This window comes from Camelus ferus, chromosome 20 (assembly GCF_009834535.1).
Source record: "Camelus ferus isolate YT-003-E chromosome 20, BCGSAC_Cfer_1.0, whole genome shotgun sequence".
Classification (NCBI taxonomy): Eukaryota; Metazoa; Chordata; class Mammalia; order Artiodactyla; family Camelidae; genus Camelus; species Camelus ferus.
This window is the reverse complement of record NC_045715.1, coordinates 26,739,753-26,751,865: the sequence shown is the minus strand read 5'-3', so window position 1 is coordinate 26,751,865 and position 12,113 is coordinate 26,739,753. Positions and strand designations below refer to the sequence as shown.

The following is a 12,113-nucleotide window of genomic DNA, read 5'->3' as shown; positions in this document are numbered from 1 at the left end:
CAGTGAGCTGGTACGTGCTCTCAGCTTGGAACCATTTCTTCCAGGCACCATCCATTCTTACCTGTTGGGTTGCCCTCCAGCCCAGGCTGAGGCTGACCCCTTCCTTCTGGCCTCCATCTGCACCCTTCTCACTCCTCCTTTTGGCCCCAGGCCAAAAGGTTCAACAAGCTACCCTCTAGGAGCACAGCGTGGGTTTCCAGCTTTCTTCCCTCTATTTAGCTCTTTGTTTTCCCACTCTCAGCAAGAGATCTCCTAGGAAAATGCATCCTAAGAGGTTCTCCATGACACAGATCCCAGGGCCCCACTCTGAGTTTCTGGGTGAGAGGATCTCGGGTAAGGACCTAGAGCATTTTAACAAGTTCCCCAGGGGACTGGGATGCAGGTGGTTTCATTCACTCTCCGTTTTCTTCCCAGCTATCTCACCAGCACTTATACAAACCTGTTTTCACAATTCACCCCTTCTTTCCAGAGTTGGGATCAGATTCCCCAGGTTCTCATCCCTAACTGCACAGGAGACTCATGGAGGCATTTTGGAAAATACTGATGCCTAGATCCAACCAGAACCAATTAAAACAAAATCCCTGGGTGGGCAGCTCATCCCTGCTTTTCCCAGGATTGCCCCAGTTTTAATACAGAAAATCCCACATTCCAGGGACTCTCTCAGTCCTGGGAAACCTGGATCAGCTGTTCATGCTACCGGGCTCTGGTATTTGTAAATCTCTCCAGGTGATTCTAATTTGCAGCCAATGGAGAGAGTGTGGAGAAAAGGGAAGCCTCCTACACTGTTGGTGGGAATGTAATTTGGTGCAGCCACTGTGGAGAACAGTATGCAGGTTCCTTAAAAAATTAAAAGAGTTATCATATGATCCAGCAATCCTACTCCTGGGCATATATCCAGAGAAAACTCCAATTAGAAAAGACACATGCACCCCAATGTTCATAGCAGCACCATAATAGCCAAGACATGGTAGCAACCTTAATGTCCACTGGCAGATGAATGGATAAAGATGTGGTATATATATACACAGTGGAATATTACTCAGCCATAAAAAGAATGAAATAATGCCATTTGCGTCAACATGGATGGACCTAGAGATTATCATACTAAGTGAAGTAGGTCAGAGAAAGACAAATATATGATATCACTTCTATGTGGAATCTAAAATAAGATACAAACCAACTCATTTACAAAAAAGGAACAGACTCAGACATAGAAAACAAACTTACGGTTACCAAAGGGGAAATGCAGGGGGGAGAGATAAATTAGTTGGGATTAGCAGATGCAAACTACTATATATAAACAAATAAACAACAAGCCCCTACTGTATAACATGGGGAACTATACTCAATATCTTGTAATAACCTATAAGGGAAAAGAATCTATATAACTGAAATCACTCTGCCATACACCAGAAACTAACACAACATTGTAAATAAACTGTACTTCGATAAAAAAAATAATTCACAGCCACGCTTGCCAAACACCCGGACTCCATCTGGGTCAAGAGACGCCTCCCTCAGTCAGCCAGCTCCCTCCAGCAGTCCCTCCAGGCAGCGCTGACCTGCCTTGTGTTTTCACTCAGCTCAGGTGATCTCAAAATGGGCCCCAGAACAGCAACATCAGTGTCATCTGGGACCCTGTTAAAAAAAAAAAGGTAGGACCAATTCCAAATAATTTGCTGTTCTCTCAGCTACAGAGAGATCCCTTGTGAATCCCTACCCAGAGCCGTGGACATTTACTGACTTGAGTGAAGTGAGGACTAAGGAGTTAACTGGTGGTAGAGGTTTGAGGCTGGGAGGTCAGTCCTAGTGGTGATCAGAGGGGGCTGGGTTTTGATTCAGATGCAACAAACATTTACAGACCACTAACCAACTAAATGGCTTGGTTATGCCATCTCGTTAAACTCAACCCTAATTCTGTCCAGTATATGGTATTGGGGTTTTGTGTAAAACTTTCCTCTTCTGGCTCAAGTTCAGGACCGGTTGAGAAACAGATACATGGAGCAAACAGAGGTCACAGTATCAGCCACATTCCTGATAAAGCTGTGGGAGGACCTGTCTCTCTCTCTGGCCAAACGGACTTCCTAATATTTCACCCGTAAGTGAGGCCAGCTGACACGTCTAGTCCTTGGCATAGAAGGATGACTGTAGACACTCCCGCAGGAGCAGGCTCCCGACCTCATCACCAGAGCTGGCCAGATGCACCCACCCTGCAGGTGGCAGATCCTGGGGAGGGGAGGGAGTGTTTAGCAGGCCCAGCTCATAGCTTCTCCCAGAGTCATTGGTTAGAGATGCCTCGCCTCTTCCCTTGAGGGATTGATGGGGAGGGAGAGGCCAGGGTTCTCCACTCCCTTGTACATTAGAGACACTCACGCCCTAATCCCACCCCCAGAGATGCTGGCCTGGTCTGGGGAGGGAGCCGGGCAGTGATCGTTTATAAAAGCTCCCCAGGTGACGCTAAGGCGCATTAATACTGAGTAACCACACTTGGGAGATCCTCTTCCAGAAAAGAGGAGCCAGGGACGCTCCTCTCTAAGGGCTGGGCTTGCTCCTACTTCACAACCAGGGAAACGAGCCCTCGGGAACTTTGAGCATCTTGCCCTATGCCCAGAGCTCGTTAGAGTCCTACAGATGAGTAATGGCAAGAGAATGAATCAGTTTTCTCCAAATCTCAGGTGGACTTGGAAGTTTGCAGCCAGATTGGAGCCAGCCCAGCTAAACCTGTGGTTCTAGCACCTCCCGGAGGGCTTAGTAAATGCAGCTGACTGGGCCCCACCCCCAGAATCTCTGATTCAGCGGGAGGGCTGTGGAGCTCTGGAAAGAGAAGGGCACAGGCTTCTGAGTTGGGCAGATGTGGGTTCTTGCCACAGTTCTGCCACCAACGGTAAGCATGGCCTTGCCTGGGGTTCACCCAAGCTCTCTGGGGCTCAGTTTCCTCACTGGGCAAATAGCAACCACAGGAATGATAACCTCATGTGTTTTTCATGAGTTGAATCAGGTCGCACAATGCCCCTGGTATGGCGCATGGCATGTAGTGGGAAAGGAGATGAATTGTAGCTGTTGATCATTATTTGTAGACGTTGTTATTCAGGGATGGCTTCTTTGAAAAGACTGGGAGGAGGTTTTGGATGCAGGCAAGAAAACCAAGAGGCAGAACACCAAAGAGAGAGTGTGCCAAGTCTTAAAGGATGCAGGAGGGGAGCCAGGAACAGAGCAGACGCCAGTGCACAGAAGGGACAAGGGAACAGTGTGCAGAGGTGGGGGTCGGCTGCGGATCTGGCTGAGAGACGCTGGGGTTCAGTCACCCAAAATAGAACTCCCTCCTCTCCAAGCTCACAATTCACTTCCCGCTCCCCACTCCCTATCTCTCTAGGCCACACTCCACATGCCTCTGTCCAGACTCATTTGTTACAACTGTCCCCCCCCATTGCCCCCCCAACCCCTGCACTAGGGATTCAAGGAATCTTAGCAATGTGTTCAGTTCCAAGTGCGGGAGGAAAAGAAGCAAAATTAAAAGGGGAAAACCCTCTCCCTAGGCCTGGGTCTTGGGATGACTTACCATAGCCTCCCCCGCAAGGTCTTCCTCTTCCCCAAAAGATGGCCATTCTGAGTCAGTATTTTGTTAGAAGTCTCCAGACCAACCAGGGTACCAATGGTCTCCCTGCACCCAACCACAAAGCCCCTTCTGCTGTCTGCCAACCCATGTCCTTTCCCTCTTTCATAACTAGACTCAAAGCGCATCTCTCTGAAGTCTTCCCTGATGAACTTCCCTTGATTGCAAGAGTTCTTTCCCCCATGGGTGCATCCATTCATTCCATACATGTTCACTGAGCATCTGCTCTTGTAACAGAGAAGAACAAACGTGACTCCAGATTGGATCTATTCCTTTAGCTCTAACCCTCAGGCTCTGTTGCCTGTGCTGAGTCATGTTGGCTCTGCACTTTTGTCAAAGAATGTTACCTAGATTCTGAAATACCCAGGATAGCCCATTCTCAAGGCTCTGACCTTTAAAAGTATAACACTTTTCCATTCACATAGAGATAATAAGTTGCAGAACAGAAAATAACAATTGTCTTATTGGAGGTTTATAGGAACACTGTGACCAGATCTACAGGGACAGTTAAAAGAAAAAAGGATTTCTGCACCAAGAAGTTTGCAACAACCAGCCATACTCCCTCCCCTTTTAGTATGAAAGAAGCCTGAATTCTAACTTGGGTACATGGTTCTTTAGGGTGCTGGTCTGTCATCATCTCGGTCTGCTGGCTTTCTGAATTAAGTTGCTAGTCGTTGCCCCAAAACCTCATCTCTCAACTTATTGACTTGTCCTGCCGCAAGCAGTCCAAGCTAGGACTCAGTCTGTAACAGTCTGTGACTAGGCACTGTGCCAGGCAGTAGGGATTCTGATACAAAAAAGACACAGTGCCTGCCCTCCTGCAGCCTGCAGAAGAGAGCACTAGAGTTGGAGCTCCTACAGTCAGTCGTAAGGAGAGAACAAGGTCCCCTGGCATGTTCTTCAAGTTCATGCTCATGCTCTTCAGTCCTTTTTTTTTCCTTCCAAACATGAGAAGAGACCTCCCAGCCTCTGATGAGATGCACCAAATCTTTGCCCTCTTTGTCTTGCACACACAAACCACACCACAAAAAAAAAACAAAAAAAAACACACCTGTATCAGACACAGATAACACACTCCATGGTTCCATGTTGCTTTCCTATAGACTTGAGACTCAGCACATGTCATCTTCAGTAACTGACTCAGCCCTTCTATCTGGTATCTTAAGGACTATCTCAAGCAACACTGGTTGACCTGCTTGGATGTACCAGGCACAGGAGATAAGAGGTGAATAAGATCTTTCTGAACACCTAGAGATGACAATGTAACTGAGTGGGACCCTATGGGGCCTTCCCAGGACCCTGTTATGTCCCCCTTCACGTCCTCCACCTGCCATTTGTCTGTAGAAAACTTTGTCTCCTAGGCTTCCCTGAGTTCCAGAGAGTACACTGAGTCAGAGAAGTGAGAAAATACGGAAAGAAAGGAAAACAGTCAAGCAAGACAAAAAGTAATAGTTTAGCCATCAAAGTCAAGGAAGTTTAGTTCCTTCTCAAGGGCTCTAGGTAATATTCTGAGCCATGTCCTTTGAGCTGGTTTGCAGAGACTGAAACCCCCACCAGGTGGAAGAACTTAACTGCATGCTGCCCACAAGCATGGAGACCCCAGACTCTTTGGAACCAGAAGGTTGATGATGTTGACTCCCCCCGATCTCACCACCAGCCAATCAGAAGAATCTGCTAGCTGATCACGCACCCCACAACCCTTCTCCCCTTCTCCCTCACCCTATCTTTAAACACCTTCTCTTGAAAGCCTCTGAGGAATTTAGGCCTTTTAAGCACTAGTTTCCCTGGACTCCTTGCTTGGTGCCCTGCAATAAATCCTGCACTTTCCTTCACCACAACCTGGTGTCAGGAGATTGGCTTTACCACAAGCGGGCAAGCAGACCCAAGTTTGGTTTGGTAACAACAGTCTAGTGGGAGAGCCAGGCACATAATCAGATAGTCATAGTATAATATGGGAGGCACACAGGTAAGGCACTGCGATGTGAGTGGAGAGGGGCATCTGATACAGCCTGGTTGTTGACCAGGAGGACACCAGGGGAGGCTTCCTGGAGGAGGCAGTGAAGAGAAGCAGTAAATATGAAATTGTGCCTATGCAGTGGCTTGGCTCCTGCCATTTCAGTTTCTCTTAATCATGTCTCATGACTGTGCTCCCTTCTCTTCCTTCTCAGGATGCCCCAGGCAATGGGGATTTTGGGAAAATGAATCCATGTGCATGTGGTATGACTGTGGGTGGATTTTCTTCCCCCTCCTTTTACTTAAAGTTAACATGATAACACCAATAACTGATTATGTAAGAAGAGCTAAATATATAAAGCAAAAGGTTATTTCCGCTGGCTATTTTTAAGTGGTGCCCAGATACCCGCCTTGGCCTTTCAACTCCTGTGCAACTGAAGGCCAGGGCTGAATTTTCAAATGTTGCACCACGATCCTTCAGAGCTGGAAAACAGCTCCTGGCAGATAGAAAAGGGCAGGGCTGCAGCTGACTTGAGCGCTGAGTCAGGGCTGTACCAGGCTCTGCACAAAGCAGCTACAGCTGCAAGTCAAAGGCCTCTTTAACGAGGGAAGCCTAGCGGGGAGGCGGCTGTCACACCCCTTCTCGTCATGCAGTCATCCCCACAGGTAGTGAGGATCATCGTTCCTGTCCAGACTGAATGAGCACAGAAAGAGGAACGCTGTGAAGACGTTAAAGCTGCCACTAAGGACCTCTAAGACCTTGGGGAAATTAACTTCCTTAAGCCTCACCGTCTTCATCTGTCAAGAGAGAATATGACTGACACCCCCATCAGGTAGGCACAAGGAGTAACTGGCAACTCAGGAATAATACCGCGTGTCTGATACACAGTATTTTACAAGGAAAATATTAAAATATTTCCCAATACACTTTGCCTCTGGGAAATCCAGGTTTTTGGGGGTTTTTGTTTGTTTGTTTGTTTGTTTGTTTTTCCCTTTCTCCTGTACCCTTCTAACATCAGTGCTAAGCCACAGCCTTATTTTCTCTGGTCAAAGAAGACCACCTCAAAACAAAAAGGTCAGTAGAGCAGGGAACGGTCGCTAAGAGGCAATGTTGTTTTCTCTGGACAGACGAGGAAACAGAAAACCTTTCCAGGACTAGGAAGCAAAGGGGGCCAGGATTCCACTCTCTTCCACACCTAGGGGAGGGACATCATTAGAAAGGACCCGATGACTTGGAGAATCCCAGAACAGGGAATCACACCTGGGGAAATGCCACGCCCCTTGGAGAAGCCCTGCCTTCAGCTGGGCTCAGAGCAACACAGCCCTGCCAGGGGCAGGTTAGCAAGGACTGGGGCCTGTCCTCAGGCCCACCCATCCAAAGCCTTACATCCAGGCAACAGCCAGACACTCAGGCCCTCCAGGGGCAGCAGGTGTTCTAGGAGAGCCAGGGGGCCTGAGGAAGACCAGGCTTCAGCAGAGGGTGCCAGGTCCCACGTCAAAAGCCCCGGGCACAAGACCAGACCTGGCCCCTTCAGTAGATTTCAGCACAGGGGACAGGGAGGCAGAGGGAACACAGGACATGTCAGGGGACATCAGCAGGGGCCCTGTGGCCCCCCAGGCCCTCCCTGACAGCCTGAAGAAAGCTGGAGTTTCCCAGCAAGCAGACCTCAAGGGGAGGGGAGGGTGGTCCCAGGGAGATGCTTCACAGGGAGTCTGAATCCTGACTTCACTGGACCGTGAGCCACTGTCTCACATCAGAAGAGACTAAAGGACCTTTATTTACCAAGCTAAGATTTTTATTGCAAGTTATCAATTACAGCAAGTAATTACTTTCTCCGGATCTTCCGGGCAGGGATGTAAGCAGCAGGCTGTATTTATGCAGTGGGTTCTGAGCCCCACTCCTAGTATACCTCTTCCTGGTGTGAAGCTGTCACTTTTTGTTCCATCAGCATTGAGGTGACAATCTCAATTGTCCTGCATTAGGTAGAAGGTTGTTTTGGTGACCTTTGCATAATTTTGAAAATCTGCAATTCCAAACCTGGGAATCCTGTTCACCACCCACCTCCTGAGAAGGTGGTGATGTGCACGCAGTATGATTTGATTTCAAAGCTAGCGACAACTCTCTTGTCCCTCAAATACACCCACCTTTTTCCTCACTGCTTGAAATTCCACTTAAGTTGTGCTGTTTTGGCTTTAGACTTTGATTCTATGTTAAAATCCGTTATCAGCCTTTTCAAGTGCAGAGATTACATAACACATTCATATACTTTATCCACTTGGTTTTCACAATAGCCCTGTGAGGTAGGAGAGTGGCACTGTCTCCTTTTGGGAAAAGAAATACAGAGGAAAGACTGATTTGGGAGCTAGAGAGGCTGGGTTTGAGCCCCAGCTGTAACTCATTCACTGTGTGACCTTGAACAGGAATGCACCTTCTCGGAACTTCATTTTTCTCCTTACAGAGGATTACAATTTTACTTTACAGAGTGGTTGCCAGGATTAGAATATTTTCATTCATTCATTCATCCGTCCATTCACCCATTCATCATTTATTTATTCTACAAATATTTTTTCTCCAGCACATGTTGACTTGTATATGTATTCACCAGCCATTTCAGCCATTTTCAAGTCTTCAGTAAATATTAGCTGCTATCATCACCATCATCATAGCTAAATAGGTTATTCTCAGATTGACACAGAGGGAAGGAAGTTGAGGACAAGAGCGAAAAACAGTCCTAGGAGAGCTGAGGGAGCCTGGTGCGGAGAGGAGAGGAAGAAACAGAGGGGAGGGGAGAGTCGCAGCCTCTGGGACTCAGGCGTCACCTGGAGTTTTTAACCCTCTCCTATTATCCTGTGCAAGTGTCATCAAGCCCTCCCTCCTCACTCAGGTTTAATTCTGAGGAGTTTGTTCAGCCCTTTCCTCACCAAGGGGACAGCAGAGGAAGGGGCACCAGGGTACTTGCCCCCTTAGCACCTGCCTTGCCTGTCCAGATAGGTCGTGAAGGGCCGCTCAGCTGCCTGCCCACTTCCTGTCCGCGTGGCCTTGGCGTTCAGCACAGTGGTTACAGCCAGAACTCAGGAGGCAGGCTGCCTGACTGCAGATCCTAGCACCACTGCTCATGGGCTGTGTTATCTCTGGCAAGTTACTTTACCTCCCTGTGTCTCTGCTTCCCCATCTGAACATGTGAATAATGGTAATTTGTGTCATAAAGTGACTGTGGGGATTCAGTTAGTGGCCACGAAAACAGTGATTAGGGTCCTGCCTGGCCCCTAGCAAGTGCTGTGTGAGTAGCAATAATTGCACACCTTCTCAATGAGGTTTTCCATGATTATTTAAAATAACCCCTCTTTCAACACCGTCTACTCCCTCCTGCCTCCTCATTTTCCACATAGACTTATCACCATGCAAGATGCTATATACTTTTCTTATTTATTATCTCTCTCTCCCTGAGACATTTCCATCCATCATTCATTGTGTATCCACAGTGACTAGAATGACTGCCCAACACATAGTGGACCCTCGTAATAAAGAATGAATACGGGCAACTTTTCTTACTAACTGTTTAACTTTAGGCAGGTTATGTACCTCCACATGCCTCAATTTATTCATTAAGAAAATGGAATTGATGTGAGGATTAAATGAAATAACATTTGTGAAGATGCCCACTCCAGCCCTCGGTACACAGTGGAAGAATTCCGGCCAATCTGGGAGGACCAGTCTCAGCCTGACTCGGGCAGGGCCTGCAACAGTTAATCCCCGAATCTCTTCTCTCATCAAGTCTGGACCGCAGGGCCACTGGCAACTGTCCAGGTGGAGGATAAATGTCAGAGGTGGGTGCCTGTGGAGCTGCCCTGGTCCTGATGTGGGGTCTTGACCTGGGCAGCTGGAGTCTCCCCCTGCCCCCTCCTGCTAGGAGACACTGCCTGGGCCTGGAGCTTTTCGGGCGCAGGAGCTGAACGGTGGGAACCTCCGCCTGCCTGGGTCCCACGCCACATCCTGGCCTTGGGGGAGGTGGGCCAAGGCCCTGCTTCCCAGCCATTCCCAGGCGGCCTGCTCTCCTGCAGGCCCAGCTGGGCTGACTGAACCAGAGGGCCATGGGGGCAGGTCTGTCCCTCAGCATTGCCTTGTCCCGTAATCACGAGGAGGAAGACACAGCCCTCAGCACAAGGAGGGTCTGCATTCAGAGCCCAGCTCTGTCAGCTCTGAACCCTACCTGCCTTCCCAGCCCGAGGGAGGGAGGGTGTTCAAAGGCAGAGAAGCCTCGTGCAGTCATGTCACAGAGAGGACACGCAGAAGAGCTGACTCCAAACAGAGTCTTCTCCTATTTCTCCTAATTCTCCAGCTTTCCAGAAACTCCCTCAAGAGCCCATCCCTTGCCAAGACTGATCCAGAAAGAGAAGGAAACAAATGAATACACTGAGCATGGTTGGTGAAGACGAATAAACAAAACTGGGCATTTATCCCATGGGTTCATTCATTCCACAGTCACGGATGGAAGTCCCACTCTGGGCCAGGCACTGAATGCCGCACGGATGTGGCCATGAATCTAACACAGATCTGGTCATTAAAAACAGTCGATCGGGGAAGGGGGAGCCACGGGAAGGCAATTTGGGGAGGGGGCAGAGCTGCACAGGGCACTGTGTGAGTAGAGGGGGAGGGTCTCTAGCATGGCCCGGGGAAGGAGGGAAAGCCAGGAATCTGGAAGGGAAATACCCACGTGCTTCTGGCAGGCACCGTCTTGGGGGAGAACACAGAAGCTAATGAATGGAGAAACAGCAGCCCCCATCAAGGGGCCAGCTCAGAACCACTTGGGGGGACCCTGGCCTCAGCTCCCATCCTCCCAGTCGTCAGAACCTTTCACCAGAAAGTAAGCCCCCTGAGGGCAAGGACATGGTCAGGCTGCACCCTCAAAGCTTAGAAGAGTGACAAATGCATGGGAGGCACTCAGCCTCTGGTGCATAAATAAACCCCCTGAGGGTGAGCTCATGACTGACCCCCAGGAGCCCTTGGCATTCGTGAAAGGTGACACTGCCCAATTTCCTCTCGATAAGCATAAAAAGCATCATGTACTATAACCCTCTAACTGGTGCCCAACAGGCATCTCCTTAGCCTCCAGCATGAGCGTCCTTCACAGGCACAAACAAGGGGGGGGGGTTATTTCATCTCCCAAAGTGCCCCAACTTCCCCCACAGTCACACTCCTTCCATAAGCCCCGGGGCATGGCTGTGAGCGCCATGTACCACTGTGGACTGAGGCCAAAAGGAGCAGATGGTTTGGCACCAGCGTCTTCACCTTGGCCTCTACAGAAGAACATCACAGTACTGTCACCCACACCCAGTCCTGGGCTCCCCGCAGGCCCATCTCAAAAGTCAAAAAATATCTGCCACCAACTGTCGGTTATTTGGGCAGTGACGCCAGATTTGGAGAGCTGCTACAACCACCTCCTCCCCAGGGATCTCCTCCCTCGCCTGGCCAAGCAAACACTCATCATGTCTTTGTTATTTCTCCCCAGTATCTTTTCAGGGAGCCAGATACCTAGCCAGCAGGCAGAATGGACCAAGATGGATGTCCGTGGGGAAGGAAGCCAGGTTCACTGAGCCAGGCATGCCTTATCCAATATTTACCAACACACATATCCCTTCCAGACACACATTATATGTGAGTCTCATCCCCATTTCCTATTAGAAACAAGATGTACAAAAGCTAAATAATTTGCCCTGGACCATTTAGCAGTGGTAGAGCAGGACTGGGTCTCTCTCCTACTGCACTCGGCCCAAGAGGCGCCAGGACCACAGAGTGCAGTGCCCAGGCCGTGAGCTGCAAGAGAAGCCCACTTCCAAGGGGACGTGTGAATCCGCCATGGCCACAGGGCACGCACACCTGGGAGAGGAGGTGCGGGCCGGCACCTGCTGCACCTGTGCTCCTGCACCTCCCAGAGGCCCAGTTCCAATTCCCACCTGCCGAGCGACACCATGTCAGGGAGTGGTGCTGGTGGGGGCCCAGCATCTTCTCCTGGGTACCACAGAGAAGAGTGTGGGCAAGGGAGGGGTGGACTAGGCTGCTTCTACCCCAATACGTTTAACTACACTGCCCTCAAGGAAGGACATCCTTTAAAAATGCGCACCAGGACTCTGCATCGGGGGAGCAGCATCCCTGGCCAGGGCTCCCCTGTGACAGGTGAGCCCCCTGGGTCCAGTTGAAGCCATCCCCAGGTCACTTCTCACCACTGTCCTCCACTAGCCAGGCAGTCAGAATAACCTGGTTCTGAAGGAGAAGACTGGAAAATTCCAGGCTCCTGTAGCTGCCTCTGCTATTTTCCCCCAGTGGGCCCGGCTCCATACTCTGTCCATTCAGAACGCACCCTGGGAGGGAGGGGGGAGCCGATATTCACACTCTGGGCCCTACCTGGAGCTGGCTCCCCACGACCCGATTTCTGCGGCATCTTCTCTTACTGAGAAGGTGCCAGTGGTACCTCTCCGGCTCATCCTGCCTCAGGACCTGGGAGGCCTCTCCTGCATGCTGACGGGAATCTTCTGCCCTGAATCTGCA

At 49.9% G+C, this 12,113-nt stretch overlaps 1 protein-coding gene and 1 long non-coding RNA gene across 2 annotated transcripts in view; one reads left to right on the top strand and one right to left on the bottom strand.

Annotated features, from left to right (window-relative positions):
* Nucleotides 1-12,113, bottom strand: part of DAAM2 (dishevelled associated activator of morphogenesis 2) — a 128,327-nt gene that overhangs the window by 62,051 nt on the left and 54,163 nt on the right.
* On the top strand, nucleotides 4,282-11,198 carry LOC106730376. The gene is made up of 3 exons (XR_001366833.2): nucleotides 4,282-6,399; nucleotides 9,137-9,394; nucleotides 9,907-11,198. It is a non-coding gene; the product is annotated as an uncharacterized LOC106730376 (long non-coding RNA).